Source organism: Pongo pygmaeus, chromosome 20 (genome assembly GCF_028885625.2).
Source record: "Pongo pygmaeus isolate AG05252 chromosome 20, NHGRI_mPonPyg2-v2.0_pri, whole genome shotgun sequence".
Taxonomy (NCBI): Eukaryota; Metazoa; Chordata; class Mammalia; order Primates; family Hominidae; genus Pongo; species Pongo pygmaeus.
In genome coordinates, this window is record NC_072393.2 from 11,211,282 (window position 1) to 11,234,461 (window position 23,180).

Genomic DNA, 23,180 nt, shown 5'->3' on the forward strand with positions numbered 1-23,180 from the left:
TTAGCCCAGTGTGGTGGTGCACACTTGTAATCTCAGCTACTCAGGAGTCTGAAGCAGGAGAATCACTTCAACCCAGGAGGCGGAGGTTGCAGTGAGCTGAGATCGTGCCACTGAAGACTTTGTTTTGAGATAGGGTCTCGCTCTCGCTCTGATACCCAGGCTAGAGTGCAGTGGTGGGATCAAAGCTCACTGAAGCTTCAACCTCTCAGGCTGCAGCAATCCTCCCACCTCAGTCTCCTGGGAAACTGGGATACAGGTGTGCACCACCACACCTGGAAAATTTTGTATTGCTTTGTAGAGATGCGGTTTCACAATGTTATCCAAGCTGGTCTTGAACTCCTGTCCTCAAGTGATCTGCCAGCCTGGGCCTCCCAAAGTACTGCCATTATAGGCATGCATGAGCTACCACAACCGGCCTGTTTTTCTTTTTTTTTTTTTTGAGACAGAGTTTCGCTCGTTGCCCAGGCTGGAGTGCAACGGCACGATCATGGCTCACCGCAACCTCCGCCCCCTGGGTTCAAGCGATTCTCCTGCCTCAGCCTCCCAAGTAGCTGGGATTACAGGCATGCACCACCATACCCAGCTAATTTTGTATTTTTTTAGTAGAGATAGGGTTTCTCCATGTCGGTCAGGCTAGTCCTGAACTCCTGACCTCAGGTGATCCGCCTGCCTCGGCCTCCCAAGTGCTGGGATTACAGGCGTGAGGCACTGCGCCCGGCCCGGCCTGTTTTTCTTTACACTATTGCATATTAGTGTGATTAGCATAAAAGACAATTAGGAAACAGTCATACTGTCCACTCCATGGGCAGCAACCCTGCCTCCTCCATGCATTGCTGCAGGGTATTCCTAGCTCAATGCTTAGCATTTGGAAAGAGCATAAGAATACTACTTGGCTGGGCGCCGTGGCTCATGCCTGTAATCCCAGCACTTTGGGAGGCTGAGGTGGGAGGATCACTTGAGCCCAGGAGTTTGAAACCAGCCTGGAAGACATAGTGTCACTGTTTCTACAAAAAATTTTAAGAAAATGAGCTGAGTGTGGTGTTCCGCACTTGTAGTCCGAGCTACTCGGGGGGCTGACGCAGGAGGATCACTTGAGCCCAGGAGGTCGAGGCTACAGTGAGTACTGATCGTGCCACTGCAGTCCATGCTGGATGACCCAGCAAGCCCGTGTCTCAAAAACAAAAACAAAAACACAACTACTTGAATGAATGAGGAATCAAGTTCAGATCCCACTTTTCTACTTGCTCACTTACTGTGCACTATTCAATAACACTAGCTGAGGATCACAGAGCTAGCAGGTGGGCTGCCTGCTCTCATGATTCCTCATAACCAAGCAGTGGAAGTGGGAGCCATTATTGTTTCTGGTGGTTTTTCTTTGTTTCGTTTTGTTTTTGAGACAGAGTCTCCCTTTGTCGCCAGGCTGGAGTATAGTGGCACGATCTCAACTCACTGCAACATCCGCCTCCTAGGTTCATGCAATTCTCCTGCCTCAGCCTCCTAAGTAGCTGGCACTACAAGGACGCGCCACCACAGCCAGCTAATTTTTGTATTTTTAGTAGAGACGGTGTTTCACCACGTTGGCCAGGATGGTCTCAATCTCTTGACCTCATGATCCACCCGCCTCGGCCTCCCAAAGTGTTGGGATTACAGACGTGAGCCACTGGGCCCAGCATTTTTTTTTTTTTTTTGAGATGGAGTTTTTTTTTTTTTTTTTTTGAGACGGAGTCTTGCTCTGTCGCTCAGGCTGGAGTGCAGTGGCGCGATCTCGGCTCACTGCAAGCTCCTCCTCCCAGGTTCACGCCATTCTCCTGCCTGCGCCTCCTGAGTAGCTGGGACTACGGGCACCCGCCACCATGCCCAGCTAATTTTTTTGTATTTTTAGTAGAGACGGGGTTTCACCGTGTTAGCCAGGATGGTCTCGATCTCCTGACCTTGTGATCCGCCCACCTCAGCCTCCAAAAGTGCTGGGATTACAGGCGTGAGCCACCGTGCCCGACCTTGAGATGGAGTTTTACTCTTGTCACCCAGGCTGGAGCACAATGACATGATCTTGGCTCACTGTAACCTCCACCTCCTGGGTTCAAGCAATTCTCCTGCCTCAGCCTCCTGAGTAACTGTGATTACAGGAACCTGCCACTATGCCTGGCTAATTAATTTTTTTTTGTATTTTTAGTAGAAACGGGGTTTCACCATGTTGGCCAGGCTGGTCTCGAACTCCTTACCTCAGGTGATCTGCCCACCTTGGCTTCCAAAAGTGCTGGGATTACAGATGTCAGCCACCGCACCCAGCCTTATTGTTTGTTTCACAGGTGAAGAAAGTGAGGTGTAGATGGTCTGGTAAACCTGCTTGGTATTACCCATACATCACCCAGGTAGTAGCAATGGAGTCATGTTTTAAACCCAGGTCCTTCTGGGGCCAGGCTTGGTGGCTCATGCCTGTAATCACAGCGCATTGGGAGGCTGAGCCAGGAGGACTGCTTGAGCCCAGTAGTTTGAGACCAGCTTGGGTAACACAGCAGACCTCAGCTCTACAGAACAGGACAAAAAAAAGCTGGTGGTGGTGGCATGTACCTGTAGTCACAGCTATTTGGGAGGCTGAGGTGGATCCCTTGAGTCCAGGAGTTTGACGCTGCAATGAGCTGTGGTTACACCATTGCACTCCAGCCTGGGTTACAGAGCAAGACCCTGTCTCTAATAAAATAAACAAACAAAAACCCACCCAGGTGAGGTGGCTCACGCCTGTAATCCCAGCACTTTGGGAGGCTGAGGTGGGCGGATCACTTGAGGTCAGGAGTTAAAAACCAGCCTGGCCAACATGGTGAAACTTTGTCTCAACTAAAAACACAAAAATTAGCCGGGCGTGGTGGCGGGCGCCTGTAGTCCCAGCTACTCGGGAGGCTGAGGCAGGAGAATCGCTTGAATCTGGGAGGCAGAAGTTGCAGTGAGCTGAGATCGTGCCACCTCACTCCAGCCTGCGCAGCGGAGTAAGACTCCGTCTCAAAACAAACAAACAAACACAAAAAAACAAAAAAAGAAAACACACAGAAGAGGCCAAGAGGCTCAGGGCCTTCACTCTCAGAGGAAGATTTCTCTCCTTCACCACCAGCCTGTCTGCATTCAAACGTGTTCTTTGCAACGACGACTTCCCTGGCTGCCCTATTTAAAATGTCCATGATCCTCCCAGTCTCCACCTCACACTGTACTATTTATTTTTTTTGAGACTTAATTTCACTCTTGTCGCCCAGGCTGGAGTGCAATAGTACGATCTCGGCTCACTGCAATCTCCACCTCCCGGGTTCAAGCGATTCTCCTGCCTAGCCTCCCGAGTAGCTGTGACTACAGGCGCGTGCCACCACGCCCGGCTAATTTTTTGTATTTTTAGTAAAGATGGGGTTTCACCCTGTTATCCAGGATAGTCTCATCTCCTGACCTCATGATCCACCAGCCTAGGCCTCCCTAAGTGCTGGGATTACAGGCGTGAGCTACCGCGCCCGGCTAATTTTTGTATTTTTAGTAGAGACGGGTTTCACCATGTTGGTCAGGCTCGTCTCTAGCTCCTGACCTCAGGTGATCTGCCCGCCTCGGCCTCCCAAAGTGCTAGATTACAGGCGTGAGCCACCAATCCGGCCTCTCACACTGCACTATTTTGCTTATTAATCTTGCTTCTTGTCCTCCTTCCCCACTAGACCGTGGGCTCCACGGCGGCTGGGACACAGTAGCAGATCAATAAATATTTGCTAAGCTAATTAATGGCACTTGGGAAATTTTGCAGAGAAGGCGGCCACGGTCGGGCCCCGCCTACCCTCCCCAAATAGGCCTCGCCACCCCAGGTCAGGGATCAAAGCGGTTCCCAGGCGCGCCCTTGGCCCGCGGGAAACCACTGCCCGGTCTTGGCCCAGGCGGCCAGTCCTACGGTCCAGGGTTCCTATTTCCGAGCCTCAGGGACTTCCTTTCTCCACAGACCCCACGGCCACCGGGATCCCATCCCCCAGCGGCCCCACCGTCACTCCGGCCGCCGCCGCCGCCGCCGCCGCCGCCGCCGCCGCCGCCGCAGTGGCGCCCGCTCTGCGCATGCTCCGGGGCGTCAGGACGCGCGGCGTGCAGAAGGCGAAGCGTGCGCAGGCGCGAGGCCATCGCGGCCCGAGTGGGGCGGTGCATCGGCCGCGCGTGCTTCCTCCGAGCCACGCCCACCCCTGTCAGCCCAGGGGCGGGCGCGCACGCGCGCGGGGAGCGGAAGGGCGGGCTAGCGCGCGCACGAGGCCGGGAAGGCGGCGGAAGCTGAAGAGGCCGCCGCGGTGCTGAGGGGGAGGGGAGCCGACGAGCGCGCGCGCAGCGGGGGCGCGGGCGGCGCGCGTGTGTGTGTGAAGGGGGGGCGGTGGCCGAGGCGGGCGGGCGCGCGCGCGAGGCTTCCCCTCTCTTGGCGGCGGCGGCGGCTTCTTTGTTTCGTGAAGACAAGCGAGACGCCCATTCTGCCCCTGGCCCCGCGCGGAGGGGCGGGGGAGGCGCCGGGAAGTCGACGGCGCCGGCGGCTCCCGGTAAGGAACGCGGGCCGCGGGGGCAGCGCGGCGCGGGCCCGGGGAGGGCGGTTTGAATGGAGCCGGGGCGCCGAGGGGGGAGGGGGCTGCCGACGCTCCCTGTGCGGGGCCGGGGTACGGCGGCGCCCGAGGGTCAAGAAGCCCAGCCGGCAGCCGCGCTCGTGGGGAAGGCCACAGTGTCGCGAGGCCGCGGCAGCGGCGGCCCCCGCGGAGCGGCGGGGTGGGTGGGGGGCCCGGGCCGCGTGGAGGCCGCGCGATCCTCTCCGCGCGCGCTCTCGCCGGGGTCGCCGGACAAAGCTCGCCCCCATCGCCCGGCACCCCTACAGTCGCCCTCCCAATTACAGCGGCTGCAACAATAGGCAGGCGTTGGGGCTTTTCTGGCTGCGTGGTAACGGGTCCGACCCGAATGTTGCGTTTTTGGCGAAGCTGCGATCGAGGCTCAGTAGCCAAACCTCCAGATATGTCCGGCGTCGGCCGGACACGGGCATTAGCGGTCCCCTTGGGCTAGCCGACCTCAAATTGTCTTAAAAACGAGTCATTCCAGATTTTCAAGGAAAGGTAAAGGACTCCCTCAGTGCCTTGCAGTTAGTGACTTCAAAATGTTTGCCCGAATTGGGGTTGGGGATGGGGCCGGCGGCAAGTAGGGGAGCACGGAGGAAATCCTTTGCTGTGTAAAAGCATTGCTTTTCTTTTGCATCCTTTTTTCTGCTTCCCAATTGGTTTTTCAGATTAAGGCTTTTCTTTTCAACGTGGACCTTTTGGGCGAGTGTTTTGTCCCGATCTTGAAGACACCAGTCTTGATTTTTTTTTTTTTTTTTTTGGTCAGTGACTCCTTGGGGAAAGTAGAAAGGGAATAAGCGGAAAAGCCGCTTCGCAGGAATTTGAAACAAGTTTTCAGTTTGGATAGATAGGCTGCATTCAAGCTTGATTCCTGGTGCTGTCAGTCACTTAGCACACTGTCACTTTAGGGAAGTGGCTTAACCTCCCTGAACCTCTTAGTTTTCCTCCTTTGTGAAAGCTCCTTTGTGAAAGGGGGTAATCTTCCAAATAGAATTGGTGAAAGCCTGTAAAATGGTTCCTGGCAAGCGGGAAGCACTATTGTTATTGTCTGGTCCAATCTCCCTCATTGTTCAGCAAATAACTTCTTGAGGCCCTACTAAGTGTTGGATGGTCGGGGGTTGGATCCTGGAGCCTCAGCAGTCTTGGAGGGGAGCGGGTGGTAAATGTGGGAACAAACTCTCTTGGCCTATCATTTAATGCTCTTAACCTGCACTGTGAGAGGGACACAGCGGACAGGCAGGGGATCGGTGGTAGCCAGAGATCACGGGGGCTGCTTGGAAGAGGGGGCCTCAAAATCAGGGAGGGTGTGTAGGATTGTATTTTGTTTTTGAGGCAGAGTCTTGCCTGTCGCCCAGGCTGGAGTTCAGAGTCCCAGTCTCCGCTCACTGTAACCTCCGCCCCCTGGGTTCAAGCGATTCTCCTGCCTCAGCCTCCTGAGTAGCTGGGACTACAGGCGCCCGCCACCACGCCTGGCTAATTTTTGTATTTTTAGTAGATATGGGGTTTTACCATGTTGGCCAGGCTGGTCTCAAACTCCTCACTTAAGGTGATCCACCCACCTCGGCCTCCCAAAGTGCTAGGACTACATGTGTGAGCCACCGCGCCAGGATTGTATTTTGACTTTCCCTGGCCACCTCGGACTAGCCATTGTTCCCCTCAGCTACATTCATACATCAACTTGGTCCTTTCCAGTGTGGCTGTCACCCCCAGCACCTTGAGAGCTGGGGTTGTGTCTGCCTGGCTGGCCCCACAGTACCCTGGGCCTGACACATAGTAGGTCTTTGGCGAACTTCTGTGGATTGAACGAGGGGGTCCTGTGGAAGATCGCGTGACCATCTGTGTAAAAGGCTTGCTGCAGGGCCGGGTGCAGTGGCTCACACCTGAAATCCCAGCACTTGGGGAGGCTGAGGCGGGAAAATTGCTTGAGCCCAGGAGTTTGAGACTAATCTGGGCAACATAGTGAGACCTCATCTCTACAAAATATACAAAAATTAGCCGAGTGAGGTGGCATGCACCGGTGGTCCCAACTACTCAGGAGGCTGAGGTAGGAGGATTGCTTGAGCCAGAGAGGTGGAGGCTGCAGTGAGCCATTCTTGTGCCCCTGCATCCCAGCCTGTGCACCAGAGTAAGACAGTCTCAAAAAAAATAAAGAAAAAAAGAAAGCTTGGTGCAGGACTGGGGATGGATTGTAAGGGATACAGATTAGTTGTTTGAACAGTTTTTGCACTTTCCAAGCCATTGTTTTCTGAACCTCAGTTGTCCTCCTCTCCACTACAAAGTGTGGGGTGGTGGTTAGCGTGGGGTGGTGGTAAGGAGTACTCATTCTGGAATCAGACCTCCTGGATTCACACCCAGCTCTCTAAATCGTAGCTTAACCTCAAGCGAGGCGCTTAGCAGTAGGGCCCCCCACTTGTGAAACAGGTAGGACCAGGATGCCTGAAACTTCACAGGCTTCTTGTGAGGGTTGAATGAGGTCACATGGGAAGCCGCTAACACACTGCTGCACCTGATGCATAGTGAACACTTGATTTTTTTTTTTTTTTTTTTTGAGACAGAGTCTCGCTCTGTAACCTGGGCTGGAGCACAATGCCCCTGTAGTCCCGAGCTCCTTGAGAGGCTGGGGCAGGAGGTACAGGCTGCAGTGAACCATAATTGAGCCACTGCACTCCAGCCTGGGTGACGAAGTGAGACCCTGTCTAAAAAAAGAAATAAAAATTAATTCACGCATAGTTAGGAAAGTAATAAATGGTTTTGCATGGGCCACCTAAAATCATTTTGTGTCCAGCCCTTTAGGAGACGTAAATGTTGATCGTGCAGGCTTTTGAGCAGGGGAGGTGATGTCATCAGAATTGTGATATAGGGTAGTGCAGTGGTCTCTAAACTTTTTGTCAGTGAGGAGCATTCCAACATACGTGTATTTATTTACAATTTATTTGTGTATCTTTGCTTCTCCTTGGGGACCCTCAAAACACCAGGAGATAACCTTAGACCATTCCATGTTTTGGCTGTTTGTGGGAGGTGGGAGCGTGGGAGGTGGGAGCATGGGAGGGACTAGGGTTTTGGGCAGATGTCTGGTGAAACTTTCTTTCTTTTTTTTTTTTTTTTTTGAGATGGAGTCTTACTCTTGTTGCCCAGGCTGGAGTACAATGGCGCAATCTTGTCTCACTGCAACCTCTGCCTCCCGGGTTCAAGCGATTCTTCTGACTCAGCCTCCTGAGTAGCTGGGATCACAGGCGTGCACCACCACACCTGGCTAAGTTTTGTATTTTTAGTAGAGATGGGGTTTCACCATGTTGGCCAAGCTGGTCTTGAACTCCTGACCTCAACTGATCCACCCACCTTGGCCCTTGGCCTCTCAAAGTACTGGGATTACAAGTATGAGCCACCGCGCCCGGCCTCTTTTTTCTTTTGAGATAGAGTCATTCTGTCGCCCAGGCTGGAGTGCAGTGGCGCGATCTCGACTCACTGCAACCTCTGCCTCCTGGTCTCAAGCGATTCTCGTGCCTCAGCCTCTGGAGTGGCTGGGACTACAGATGTGCACCACCATGCCCAGCTAATTTTTGTATTTTTAGTAGAGACAGGGTTTCACCATGTTGGCCAGGCTGGTCTCGAACTCCTGGCGTCCTGTGATCTGCCCACCTCGGCCTCCCAAAGTGCTGGGATTACAGGAGTGAGCCATCGTGCCCGGCTAGTCTGGTGGAACTTTCTATCAGTAAGGAAACTAAGGCCTAGGGTTATTTTCTTTCCACAAGGGCTGTCAAGTCAACCACCTGGGTTTGACTCCTGGTTTTGTCTTTTTCCATCCCTTGGTCATCAAGGCTGCCATGGCACAGAGGGACCCATTCATGGTGCCTGTAGACAGAACACAATGTGAATGGTGCCCCCTGGAGTTGTGCAAGAAATGACCCAGCCACTCTTCCCCATTTATGTGGCGAACAAACATGCATTGAGCGCCTGCCATGTGCCAGGCACTGCTGGGGAGCTGGGGATTCCATGGGGAACGGGCAGACAAGGGTCCTGTTCTTAGTAGCTTACATCCCACTCTTGACTTGCAAAGGGGGACAGTACTAGTATCCAGCTTGTAGGATTGCTGCAAGAGCTGAACAACCAGTGACAAATGCGAAGTGCTTAGAATGGTGCCTGGCACGTAGTGCTAAACAGTTGTTAGCTCTCATCATTTATTAGGATTCCTGCAACAGCCTGGTGGGATGACACAGATAATATACTTTTTCCTCTCGTAATAAGTTCTGTATGTTTCAAAGTGGTAGCAAAGGAATCAGCTCCTCCATTTTGTCCTTAATGGCTGCACATTGTTTAACAGCAGGGATACATTCTGAGGAATGCGTTGTGAAATGATTTTGTGGTTGTGTGAAGATGATAGAGTGTGCTTACACACGTCTAGATGGTGGAGCCTAGTCCACATGTAGGCTCTGTGGTATATAGCCTATTGTTCCCAGGCTATAAACCTGTACAGCATGTCACTGTACCAGTTATTGTAGGCATTAGTGACCTGATGGTATTTGTGTATCTAAATATATCTAAACATAGAAAACATATGGGAAAAATACAGTATTATGATCTTTAAAAAATTTTTCTAATTAGACAATTCAAGGAGGAAGGTATAATCTTGTGGGACTATTGTATATTTGGTCCGTCATTGACCAAAATGTTATGTGGTGAAGAAAACCATGCTTTGAAATTTCACCATAAGGCATTGGAAAGGGGAGAGTGTGTTTAGTGGCATGGTTTTTTTTTTTGTTTGTTTTTGTTTTTTTTTTTGAGATGAAGTTTCGCTCTTGTTGCCCAGGCTGGAGCGCAATGGTGCGGTCTCGGCTCACTGCAACATCCGACTCCTGAGTTCAAGCAATTCTCCTGCCTCAGCCTCCCAAGTAGCTGGGATTACAGGTGCCCGCCACCATGCCTGGCTAATTTTTTGTATATTTAGTAGAGACGGGGTTTCACCATGTTGACCAGGCTGTTCTTGAACTTCTGACCTCAGGTGACCCACCTGCCTCGGCCTCCCAAAGTGCTGGATTACAGACGTGAGCCACCGCGCCCGGCCGGGTTTTTAAAAATATCAAATGTTCAGCCGAGTGCGGTGGCTCATGCCTGTAATCCCCACACTTTGGGAGGCCCAGCAGGGCAAATCACTTGATCCCAGGAATCCAAGATCAGCCTGGGCAGCATGGCGAAACCCCATCTCTACAAAAAAGTTAAAAAATTAGCCAGGCATGGTGTTGCATGCCTGTAGTCCCAGCTGCTTGGGAGGTTGAGGTGGGAGAATCAAGCCCAGGAGGTGGAGGCTGCAGTAAACTGTGATCGCACCACTGCACTCCAGCCTGGGTGACACAACAAGACCCTATCTTAAAAAAGCTAGGGGGTTGGGCTGGGCGTGGTGGCTCATGCCTGTATTCCTAGCACTCCTGACCTCGTGATCCGCCCGCCTCAGCCTCCCAAAGTGCTGGGATTACAGGTGTGAGCCACTGCGCCTGGCTGGAAGGGCGCTTTCTTTAGAAAACAGGTAAATGTTAGCAGGGTGGAAACCAACCCTGGCCCCTTTCAAATGTTTTTTTTTTTTTTTTTTTTTTTTTTTTTTTTTTTTTTTAGACAGATCTTTACTCTTTTCACCCACGCTGGAGTGCAGTGGCATGATTTCGGCTCACCACAACCTCTGCCTTCCAGGTTCAAGCGATTCTCCCACCTCAGCCTCCTGAGTAGCTGGGATTACAGGCGTGCGCCACCATGCCTGGCTAATTTTGTATTTTTTTTTTTAATTTTTATTTATTTTTTTTTTTTTGAGATAATTATTTTTTTTTTGAGATAGAGTCTTGCTCAATCGCCCAGGCTGGAGTGCAGTGGCACGATCTCGGCTCACTGCAATCACCGCCTCCCGGGTTCACGCCATTCTCCTGCCTCAGCCTTCCGAGTAATTGAGACTACAGGTGCCCGCCCGGGCGGGGGTTTCACCATGTTAGCCAGGATGGTCTCGATCTCCTGACCTCATGATCCACCCGCCTCGGCCTCCCAAAGTACTGGGATTACAGGCGTGAGCCACGGTGCCTGGCCAGTAATTTTGTATTTTTAGTAGAGATGGGGTTTCTCCGTGTTGGTCAGGCTGGTCTCAAACTCCCGACCTCAGGTGATCCGCCCGCCTTGGCCTTCCAAAGTGCTGAGATTACGGGCATGAGCCACCACTCCCGGCCTCAGATGTTTTTTTAAGTCCCAGACTGGTTTCCAGAGCTTCACTTTTGGGGACTCTGTTACTTCCCTAAAGGGGCATAGCTTCATTTATGTATGTGGACACTTGTCACTGTGAACCGTTTTGCTCTGTGTGCAGCCAGCTGTGAGTGTGATAGAGGAGCATGGGCCCCGTTTTTAATAGTGATCAACTTTAAAATGGTTCTTTGAGGAGGTTTTTTTTTTTTTTTTTTTTCCCACTTTTTATTTTTTTAGAGACGGAGACTTGCTGTGTTACTCAGTCTGGTCTTTAGCTCCTGGACTCAAGTGATCCTCTGGCCTCCACCTCCTGACTAGCTGTGATTACAGGCGTGATCCACTATACTAGCTCTTGGGGGTTTTTTAAGTTTTTTCTTCGCCACTGGCAAGTCACGCCCCAGTGGCTCAGGAAGCAGGTGGCTGATGTGACAGTTGCTGCTCACCTGTTCCAGTGGGAGACTTGAGGGGGAGGGTCTGCTATATGCGACCTGGCTTGCTCCGAAAGTCCCAGTAAAGGGGCATAGTGGATGTCTCATTGTGCCCAGGGAGCTGAAACTGGCCCTGTGATGATCAAATGTGATTCTGGCACAGCCTGGACTGGCTGGGCACCCGAAGGCCTTGTCCGCCTCCTGGAGGCATCTCCTGGGTGCTCCCGCCTGTGGGAGTGGCTCTTTGCTTGCCCTTCCTCTTGGCTCTGCCCTTCCACGACCTTCAAGGTTCTCATCCTATTTCTTTTGATCCCTGAATCAGTTACTCAGGCCCTGGAGTCAAAGAGACTTGAGGCGGGGTTCTGTTCTGCATGACTTAACCTCTTTGAACTCAGAATTCTGTTTTCCTCTCAGAATCTCCCTGGCCTCCACCCTCTACCTCAGGAACCAGGGGCTGAACCCCGGCCCTGCTTGGCTTTGCCAAGCCTTGCTCTAGGGCTTGGTCAGCCTCGAGGAAGGGGGGCCTTGTTATGTTTATTTAAAAATTTATGTTTTAGGTTTTACTTTCTTAGAAGTGGAGGTCTTGATGTTATCTCCCAGGCTGGTCTTGAACCCCTTGGCTCAAAGGATCTGCCTACTTCAGCCTCCCAAAGTGCTGGGATTATGGGTGTGAGCCACCGCGCCCGGCCCCTTTTTATATTTCTTTCTTTTTTTTTTTTTTTGAGACAGAGTTTGGCTCTTGTTGCCCAGGCTGGAGTGCAATGGCAGGGTCTCGGCTCACCGAAACCTCCGCCTCCCGGGTTCAAGCGATTCTCCTGCCTCAGCCTCCCGAGCAGCTGGGATAACAGGCATGCACCACCACACCCGGCTAATTTTGTATTTTTAGTAGAGACGGGGTTTCTCCGTGTTGGTCAGGCTGGTCTCAAACTCTCGACCTCAGGTGATCCACCTGCCTCAGCCTCCCGAAGTACTGGGATTACAGGCGTGAGCCACTGCGCCCGGCCCCCTTTTTATGTTTCTAACAGCACATCCCAGCTGAGACCCTGGTGTTCACCCTTGCCTCATCTCTTGCCGTCACTCGCGCATCCATTCCATCAGCATGTCCAGAGAAATGAAAGTCACTATCAGACCGTGCCCTTCCCGTGCCTGGAACATTCTAGCAGCTCCCCACTGCACTGGATGCTCCTGGAGCCCCTTCACTGCGGCCCTCAAGGCCTGTGACTTCTCCCCTATGCCCCACCTGCGGCCGCACCCACTTGCCCTCTGAGGTATGATATGGAATATATTTGGTCTTTGCGCCACATGTCGTAGGAGTGATAGGTGTGTCTTTTAAAATTCATAATGAGCCCCTTTTGATCACAGCTGAGTTTATGCTTATGAGGTGATTTAGGATGGGGCTCCTAGATAGCCCAGGATGGGGCTGGTTACCAGAAGGACCAAGTGGTTAGAGGGTGGCATGCACGGAGGGGCCATTGAAGCTCTCTGTATTGCTTCCATCTGGTTGACCCCGAGTCGTATCCGTTATAATAAACCATTAATGGGAAGTGAAGTGCCTGCCTTAGTTCTGGGCGCTGCTTTAGCAAATCGAGCAAATCAAACCGAGGAGGGGGTTGTGGGAATTCCCAATTTATAGGTGGCTGGGCAGAAGTACTGGACCCTGGGATGTGCAAATGGCGTTTGTAGTGGGAGCAGTCTTGTGGGACAGCTCTTTTTCTTTTAGAGATAGAGTGTCACTCTCTCACCCAGGCTGGAGTGCAGTGGTACAGTCATAGCTCACTGCAGTGTCCAGCTCCTGGGCTCATGTCATGCTCCCGAGTAGCTGGGACTACAGGTGCGCACCACTGCCAGGCTTAGCTAATTTTTACATTTTTTGTAGAGACAGGGTGCTATGCTTCCTAGGCTGGTTTCAAACTCTTGGCCTCAAGCAGTCCTCCCACTTTAGCCTCCCAAAGCGCTGTGGTTAGGTGAGCCCACTGCATCTGGCCGATAAAGTCCTTAACCTGTGGGAGATAGAGTCTGAATTGAGTTAAATTGTAGGACACCCAGCTGGTGTTTGGAGACTTGGAGAATTACTTGGAAAAGACCCACGCATCTGGTCACAGAATTGTTCTCTGTTGTGAGAGTATAGTAGAAGAAAACTGATTTTCTCTGAGTTGGTGTCAAAAGTGCTGTGTGAGAGTATAGAGAAACGGAGTGTGGGCCAGGCACGGTGGCTTACGCCTGTAATCCCAGCATTTTGGGAGGCTGAGGCAGGTGGATCACCTGAGGTCGGGAGTTTGAGACCAGCCTGACCAACATGGAGAAACCCAGTCTACTAAAAATACAAAATTAGCTGGGCATGGTGGCGCGTGCCTGTAATCTCAGCTACTTGAGAGGCTGAGGCAGGAGAATCGCTTGAACCCAGGAGGCAGAGGTTGCAGTGAGCTGAGATCGCATCACTGCACTCCAGCCTGGGCAACAACAGTGAAACTTCATCTCAAAAGAAAAAAAAAAAAAGAAACGGAGTGTGCTTTCCCACCTTCCCTGCTCCAGCTACACTGGCTGACTTGCTGTGCCTTGGAATATGCCAAGCACAGTCCAGGGCCTTTGCACTTGCTGTTCCTCTGTGGTAGATAAATAACCACATGGTGCCCATGTCACTACAGATCTCTGCTCAGACATCTTCATCACTGAGGTGTCCCAGGCTACCATGGAAGGAGTGCCTCTCATCTGTTAACCCTGCGAACCCTGCCTGATTAGATTTATAGCACTTCCACCCTCTATGTGACGTTGTGTCTTTTTTTTTTTTCTCTTCGAGACAAGGTCTTGGTCTGTCACCCAGCGGGGAGTACAGTGGTGCAATCATAGCTCATGGCAGTCTGGACCCTCCCACCTCGGCCTCCCAAGTAGCTGGGACTACAGCCGCATGCCAGCTAATTTTTGTATTTTTCGTAGAGACGAGGTTTCACCATGTTGCCCAGGCTGGCCTCAAATTCCTGGCCTCAAGTGATCGACCTGCCTCAACCTCCCAAAGTGCTGGAATTACAGGCATGAGCCACCGTGCCCACCCTGAATACTTTTTTTTTTTTTTTTTTTTGGAGGGGGGAGACGGAGTTTTGTTCTTGTCGCCCAGGCTGGAGTGCAATGGTGCGATCTTGGCTCACTGCAACCTCCTCCTCCCAGGTTTAAGCGATTTCAATTTTCCTGCCTCAGCCTCCTGAGTAGCTGGGATTACAGGTGTCCACCACCACGCTCGGCTAATTTTTTTTTTTTTTTTTGAGACGGAGTCCGCTCTGTTGCCCCAACTAGAGTGCAGTGGCGCAATCTTAGCTCACGGCAACCTCCACCTCCTGGGTTCAAGCGATTCTCCTGTCCCAGCCCCCACACCGAGTAGCTGGGATTACGGGTGCCCGCCACCATGCCGGCTAATTTTTGTATTTTTAGTAGAGATGAGGTTTCACCATGTTGGCCAGGCTGGTCTCAAACTCCTGACCTCAAGTTATCCACTCGCCTTGGCCTCCCAAAGTGTTGGAATTACAGGCATGAGCCACCAAGCCTGGTCCTAATTTTTTTATTATTAGTAGAGATGGGGTTTCACCATGTTGGTCAGGCTGGTCTCGAACCCCTAACCTCAGGCGATCCACCTGCCTTGGTCTCCCAAAGTGTTGGGATTACAGGCGTGAGCCACCACGTCCAGCCCTGAATACTTTTTTTTTTTTAATAACACTTCCACTTTCTATGTGACGTGTCATGTTTGGCTGTTTCTGTCACTCTGCTGTCCACTCCTCCAGGTAGGAACTATGTTGTTCTCTGCCAGATGCATGGTGTTTGGAACCAGCTTGGTGCATTCAGCGCTGTTAGTATTTGGGGGTAATCATCAGTAAGTCCTCTGCTGTGGTGGTAGAGAGGGCCTGTCACGAGTGACACTGGGCAGGTATGAATTCTGCATCTCCCTGCCCACTCTTGGCCTTTGCGTGCCTCTGTTGTGGGGACTTCTCTTGCCGTCTCCACACAGTGTCACTCCTCATGCTCAGTGTTGCGTATATAGCTGATAACACAGCAGACCCGGTGGTGGTGCAGGACATCCATCCAGTGGGCCTCAGCCAGCCGAAAAGAAAGAATAGGGGCGGGGCACAGTGGCTCACGCCTGTAATCCCAGCACTTTGGGAGGCCAAGGTGGACGGATCATCAGCTCAGGAGTTTGAGACTAGCCTGGCCAACATAGTGAAGCCCCATCTCTACAAAAAATACGAAAATTAGCTGGGCATGGCGGCGTGTGCCTGTAGTTCCAGCTACTCGGGAGGCTCAGGCAGGAGAATTGCTTGAACCCGGGAGGCGGAGGTTGCAGTAAGCTGAGATTGTGCCACTGCGCTCCAGCCTGGGTGACAGAGCCAGACTCTTATCTACAAAAAAAAAAAAAAAAAGAATGGGGTTATTGATGTTCCACAGGGAGCGTGGGTCAGGATGGATTTGTAACACTTGATGCAGTTACTCTACGTAACTCTACGTATATGTTTCTGCTGGGTCACATTGTCACACGGAGACATGATCAGAAGAGCTTGAAAAACATCCATCTAATTGATAGATAGGATAGCATTTGCAGGCTTGCAATGCAGACACCACACGTCCCTGTGGGGTTAGAGGGCACTCCCCTAAGGCAGAGAACTGTCCTGGATGCTTTTAGGTCCTTTGTGTAGGTGCTCTTAAGCAGTTTTCTTTTTTTTTTGAGACGGAGTCTCGCTGTTGCCCAGGCTAGAGTGCAGTGATGCAATCTTGGCTCACTGCAAGCTCTGCCTCCCGGGTTCACGCCATTCTCCTGCCTCAGCTTCCTGAGTAGCTGGGACTGCAGGTGCCCGCCACCACACCCGGGTAATTTTTTGTATTTTTAGTAGAGACGGGGTTTCACCATGTTAGCCAGAATGGTCTTGATCTCTTGACCTTGTGATCCGCCCGCCTTGGACTCCCAAAGTGCTGGGATTACAGGCGTGAGCCGCCGCACCCGGCCAGCGGTTTTCAAGTGAATGAAAATAAGAAGGGGGGAGATTTCAGCCAATAAAATGATGGTAATTTCCAGTGCTAAGAATAATACTTGGTAACAATTTGGCACACTTACCTTGTAGGTAGAACTGAGAAGGCATTGTAATTTATCACCATTATATGATTTAGTTTCTGAAATGTATTGCCTTTTAAATGTAGGGCAGGGCTTTGCTACTTAATTATGTTGCAAGTAAAATGCCACAGAGGAGTCAGTGTTGGAGAAGGGCAGTCGCCCTCAGGAGGAACCCATTTCCACTCATTCTCTAAGACCACACACGCCCCACACATACGTAATTTTGCGGTTTGCAGATGAGTGCTCTGCACCATCAGGTCAGATGGGGGAGGTTTTCTTTTTTTCTTCTTTTTTTTTTTTTGAGACGGAGTCTTGCTCTGTCGCCCAGGCTGGAGTGCAGTGGTGTGATCTGGGCTCACTGCAGGCTCCACCCCGCCGGGTTCACGCCATTCTCCTGCCTCAGCCTCCCGAGTAGCTGGGACTACAGGTGCCCGCCACCTTGCCCGGCTAATTTTTTGTATTTTTATTAGAGACGGGGTTTCACCGTGTTAGCCAGGATGGTCTCGATCTCCTGTCCCTCGTGATCCATCCGCCTTGGCCTCCCAAAGTGCTGGGATTACAGGTGTGAGCCACCGCACCTGGCCTGGAGGTTTTCTTATAGACCACCGAGGGGAACATTTTGTTTTGTAGTTCACGCATAGTAAACGGGGCTGGCTCTGCCGAAGCCATCCTGCCCATTGCTGTTGTTCCGCCCAAGCCTCTGCCATAACCTGACTCCTACGTTGGTCTGCTGCTGAAATGTGTCCATGAACAAATTTCCCCAAGCCCCAAAAAACACAATAGCAGGTATCCTGGGGCCAAACGTAAATATAATGCTGGTTTCTCAGGCAAGGTGTAAACAACCGCCATAATTCCAACAAACAGATTTCCAAGGGATCCAATTGCGGGTTAGCAACCTGCCCTGCCTGGGGCTGGTCACCGCAGTGCTTTAAGACAAAAGCTAGGGGTGGCGTGAAAGAAGAGACCAGACCTCTTCTCTTCCTCAAGCAGTCTCGTTCCACATTTGAACGTCAACAGATGTTTCTATTTTAGATGATAATTTTGATGAAGTTGAAAATAATGAGAACACGGTAGTCCTCACATCTTTTGATCTTTCTCTTTTATTTCCACAAAGACACTTCCTGGGCATTTCTTGTGGGTATTTATTTCATGAGTATTCTGATTTAGGCTTTTTTTTTTTTTCTTGGAAGTTTTTCTTTACAAATCTGAATATAAAAAGTAATAGATGGCTATTGTAAAAAATAAATAAAAAGCGCCAGACATGTGTGATATGGAAAGGGTAAATTCCTCATCCCATGCCATCAGAGAGAGCTACTGGCTGTGCTGATAGCGGTTTGTGCGTGTTTTCTTTGGGGTAATCTCTATGCATGGATTAACATGCATATATATATATATATATATATATATATATATATATATATTTTTTTTTTTTTTTTTTTTTTTTTTTTTTTGAGACAGAGTCTTGATCTATCGCCCAGGCTGGAGAGCTGTGGTGCGATCTTGGCTCACTGCGGCCTCCGTCTGCTGGGTTCAAGTGATTCTCCTGCTTCCGCCTCCTAAGTAGCTGTGATTACAGGTGCCCACCACCACGCCCAGCTAACTTGTGTGTTTTTGTAGAGATGGGGTTTCACCATGTTTGCCAGGCTGGTCTCGATCTCAGGTGATCTGCTTGCCTCAGCTTCCGACAGTGCTGGGATTATAGCTGTGAGACACCACGCCCAGCCATATGCATATATAGTTATTCTTTCTTTTTTTTTTTTTTGAGACGGGGTCTCTGTCGCTCAGGATGGAGTGCAGTGGCGTGATCTTGGCTCACTACAACCTCTGTTTCCTGGTTCAAGTGATTATCATGCCTCAGCCTCCCAAGTAGCTGGGACTACAGGCGCGCACCATTACGCCTGGCTAACTTCTGTATTTTTACTAGAGATGGGATTCTGCTGTGTTGGCCAGGCTGGTCCTGAACTCTTGGCCTCAGGTGATCTGCCCTCCTTGGCCTCCAAAGTGCTGGGATTATAGGCATTAACCACAACACCCAGCCTTACTTTTATTTATTTATTTATTTTTGAGTCTTTCTCTGTTGCCAGGCTGGAGTGCAGTGGCGCGATCTTGGCTCACTGCAACCTCCACCTTCTGGGTTCAAGCGATTCTCTTGCCTCAGCCTCCCAAATAGCTGGGACTACAGGCCAGCTCCACCATGCCCAGCTAATTTTTGTATTTTAGTAGAGATAGGGTTTTGCCATGTTGGCCAGGATGGTCTCAAACTCCTGACCTTGTGATCTGCCCACCTTGGCCTCCCAAAGTGTGGGATTATAGGCGTGAGCCACCACGCCCGGCCTCTCAACTCTTTTTTGATGGTGCCAAGACTTCTGCATTGTGGGTTGTGTGGGGGTTTTGATTGCTGGGCAATTGAGGAGCTTCTCAAGAAATTGAGGCAATATGGCCACACCACTTCCAGACCCTTTGGCCCAGGGAACCTGAGAGCTTATTTTCATCTCCTGTCTTCCTGGATGTTTAACTGGGTGTTTTAGATTTTAGCTTTTAGATTCTTGTGCCAGAGTAGTTTCACTTCCAGTCATTCCTTCTGGCCGCTGGCCTGGATTCCCAGGCTCTGTTTTCTTCCTGTGGAGGCCCCGGCAGCACCCAATCCAAGGGCCGCACACATCTGGATTTGGCTTCCACGCACATATACTAACTATTCTCGCCCTTTTGGCCCCTGAATCCCCTTATCCTTTGCTTTTTCCACCTGAGTAGGTGTGGCCTCCTGGTCTGCGATGGATTTCATTGCTGCGTGAATTTCCCTTGCTAGTGACTTATCATTGAGGGCTCCATTGCAGGACTCTAAGCGGCACCGTGTGAGACACCTTAGGGACGACCTTTGGCCACCCCAGGACTTTGCTGAAAATGCCAAATCCTTAGTTTCCTGTATAGAAGGGCAGGGATGATTGGTGATGGTGTAAGAAGGGGTAGAGAGAGAGGTGTTCCTTGTCCTTAGACACCTTTCCTGGCCATGCTCGTTTGGCCTTCCCATGTAGACATCTCGCCGGAGCAAGGTGCACCTGGCCCCACACCCCATCCAGCTTCTACAGGGCTGGGCTCACCCCAGCCCTTCAGGGAGGGTGAGCTGGCCAGGAGGAGGTTGAGGGCTGAGAACAACACCATGCTTATGGCTGTGGGAGCAAGGAGGGATAAGAGATGTTTGTGGGTCAGGCACTGTGTCTTGGGCTAGGTGCGGTGGCTCATTCCTGTAATCCCAGCACTTTGGGAGGTTGAGGTGGGTGGATCACTTGAGCCCAGGCATTTGAGACCAGCCTGGGCAACACGGCGAGACCTCATTTCTATAAAGAAATACAAAAATTAGCTGGGCATAGTGGCATGAGCCTGTAGTCCCAGCTACTTGGGAGGTTGAGATGGGAGGATCACTTGAGCCCAGGAGTTCAAGGCTGTGTGAGCTGTGATGGCGCCACTGCACTCCAGCCTGGGAGACAGAACGAGACCCTGTCTCAAAAAAAAAAAATAAAAATAAAAAAGTGGGCCCGGGCGTGGTAGCTCACATCTGTAATCCTAGCACTTTGGGAGGCTGAGGCAGGTGGATTGCCTGAGCTCAGGAGTTCGAGACCAGCCTGGGCAACACGGCAAAAACCCCGTCTCTACTAAAATACAGAAAAATTAGCCGGGTTCGGCAGTGTGTGCCTGTAGTCCCAGCTACTCGGGAGGGTGAGGCAGGAGAATCGCTTGAACTGGGGAGGCGGAGGTTGCAGTGAGCCAAGATTGCACCACTGCGCTAAGCCTGGGTGACAGAGCGAGACCCTGTCTCCAAAACAAACAACAACAACAACAAAATTCTTGGCAGCCGCCCAAATCTATGTGCATTGATTGCCAGGGTGGGTGTGTCATGGCTGATAGCAGGTCCTGGATTGCACCTAGGGGTTTACTGCTCTCCAGCCAGCTGCTTCTACCTGATGCGTGCCCAAGAGGGGAAGCCAGTCTGTTGTTCCTGAGCATTGCGGGGCAGGAGTGTTACTTGGCGGTTTGTGCTGGGGGGAGGCTGCGTTACAGACTCGAGTTTTTTTTTGTTTTTGTTTTTGTTTTTTTGAGACGAACTCTTGCTCTATCGCCCAGGCTGGAGTGCAGTGGTGTGATCTCGGCTCACTGCAGCCTCTGCCTCTCAGGTTCAATCAGTTCTCCTGCCCCAGCCTCCCGAGTAGCTGGCATTACAGGCATGCACCACCATACCCAGCTACTTTTTGTTTTTTAAGTAGATACGAGATTTCACCACATCAGCCAGGCTGGTGTCGAACTTCTCACCTCAAGTGACCCGCCCGCCTCGGCCTCCCAAAGTGCTGGGTTTACAGGCATAGGCCACCGTGCCCAGCCCATGACTCAGCTTTCTCATTTCTGTTCAGGGAAAGGGGCCTCTGCTTCCCATTTTGATGGGAGCATCCGAGGACCTCATCTGTGTGATGCTCCTAGTGTGATACCTTTCACGTGCTAAGCAGCTGCTCAGTAAACCTGGGGAGAGATGGGGCACCTTGATTTCACCAGCTGAGTAGCTGGCACTTCCTGCCTGTGAGTGATCGTTTGATGTTCCAGCCTGTGGAGGAGGAGGTGGAGCCACAGGGAGGTGGCACCGTGGCTTCACAGTTCATGTTCAGAGTGTGGGATGCATGGCAGTGAGTTCCACTGTGGCCTTGGCCTTGTGACCTGAACTCTTCCACTTCCCTGTCTGAGCCTCAGGGAGTCATCTGTCGGCAGGACCACTGTAGTCCCTGTGTGGTGGTGAGGGCCCAGTGGGGTGAGTCTCAGTTGTTACCCTCAAGTAGGCTGAGGCCCCTACCTCCTGGCTAGATCTTCCTTCCTTGCCATTTCTTTGTGACTGAGACATCCTCAGCAGTTGTAAATCACTGGGAGGTGAAGGCAAGCCACAGTCCCCCCTGGATTTGCAAATATCCCTTCCCTTCCTCTGTCAGCATGACCTTACGGTAGACGAGGATTTCTTAAATAGGACCCCAGAAATGTTAAACCTCAAAGACCATACTTGATGAACTGGCCTTCATTAGAATTAAGAGCTTCTCTCTCTTTTTTCTTTTTGTTTGTTGAGATGGACGTTTACTCTTGTTGCCCAGGCTGGAGTGCAATGATGCAATCTCGGCTCACTGCAACTTCCACCTACTGGGTTCAAGCAATTCTCCTGCCTCAGCCTCCTAAGTAGCTGCGATTACAGGCATGCGCCCACCACGCCTGGCTAATTTTTGTATTTTTAGTAGAGACAGGTTTCACCATTTTGATCAGGCTGGTCTCGAACTCCTGACCTCATGATCTGCCTGCCTCGGCCTTCCAAAGTGCTGGGATTACAGGTATGAGCCATCACGCCTGGCCGATACTTTTTACTTTTTAAAAGTGGATACCGGCCACATATGTGGTGGCTCCCGCCTGTAATCCCAGCACTTCTGGAGGCTGATGCAGGTGGATCAGGAGTTCAAGACCAGCCTGGCCAACATGGCGAAACCCCGTCTCTACTAAGAATACAAAAAAAATATATATATATATATTTTTAGCCAGGTATGGTGGTGCGTGCCTGTAATCCCAGCTACTCGGGAAGCTGAGGCACGATAATCGCTTGAACCTAGGAGGCGGAGATTGCAGTGAGCCAAGATCACGCCACTGCACTCCAGCTTGGGTAATGGAGCAAGACTCTGTCTCTAAATAGATAAATAGATAGATAGATAGGTAGCTTAATAGCCAGTAAGCATACGGAAAGGTGCTCAGTGCCATTAGTTGTGAGGGACATGCAAATGAAGACCATAAGAAGATGTGATTGGACATTGACGAGAATGTTAAAAGTTGTAAGGACTGACAGCAGCAAGTGTTGGGGTTGATGAAGAGCACCTGGAATGCTGTCCCTGTTTGGGAGGTGGGACCGTGTATGTAGATGATACAACTGTTTGGGAAAACTAGCAAAGCTAAGTTTATGCCTCCCTTTATAACCACCAGTTTCATTGTTGGACACCCAAGAAGAACCAATGCGTGTGTTCACCAAATGACTCTCATAGCAGCTTGATTTGTGCTGGCCAGAACCTGGTAGAGTACAATGTCTATGAAAATGAGAATGCTCAGATAAAAAGAACGGATGACTCTCCCAGACATGATGACCCTGTGTGATTGTCTTTTTTTTTTTTTTGAGACAGGGCCTTTCTCTGTTGCCCATGATCATGGCTCACTGCAGCCTTGACCTCCTGGGCTCGAGCAGTTCTCCCTACTCAGCCTCCTGAGTACGAGCTAATTAAAAAAAAAACAACTTGTAGAGACAGGGTCTTGCTATGTTGTCTAGGCTGGTCTTGAATTCCTGGACTCAAGCGATCCTTCTGCCTTGGCCTCCCAAAGTGCTGGGATTATAGGTATGACCCACTGCCCCCAACATTACATTATTTATATGTTACATATATTATATATTATAAGCATATATTGTATATTATATAATATATGTATTATAGACATGACCCACCACACCCGTCATTTTATTGGAAGTTCAATAATAGGTGCAAGGAAGCTACAGTGATAGTCAAAATAGTGGTTTCCCTGGGAGAGTGGTGTTGACTAGGAGGGGCCCAAGAATGCCTTCTGGAACGTCAGGAGGGATGTCTGACGCAGTGTTCTTCAAGCTGTTCACCTATGATCCTGCGATCAGGGCATGTACAAGTCAGTGAGAGTAAGCAGAATCACATGCTGCTCCCCTCAGTACTGAGCTGAGGACATGGAGTCGCTCCACGGCTCTCCACTTTGTGCTGCAGGTCGGCCAGTGCTTGTTCAAGTGCAGGCACCAGCAACTTCATTACATGCTTTGGCATTGGGCGA

General features: G+C 51.0%; 1 protein-coding gene across 18 annotated transcripts in view; it reads left to right on the forward strand.

The window, feature by feature from the left end:
• The first annotated feature begins 4,286 nt into the window (after positions 1-4,286).
• SMARCA4 (SWI/SNF related, matrix associated, actin dependent regulator of chromatin, subfamily a, member 4) overlaps positions 4,287-23,180 on the forward strand; it is a 100,922-nt gene continuing 82,028 nt past the window's right edge. For 14 of the 18 annotated variants that reach the window (XM_054463906.2, XM_063657815.1, XM_054463910.2 and 11 more), the window contains exon 1: positions 4,287-4,535. The gene's annotated coding sequence lies outside the window, so the exon portion shown is untranslated. Of the gene's footprint in view, positions 4,536-4,743; positions 5,094-23,180 lie in introns of those variants that run through there. The other 4 variants (XM_054463904.2, XM_054463911.2, XM_054463914.2 and 1 more) reach the window with 2 other exon arrangements.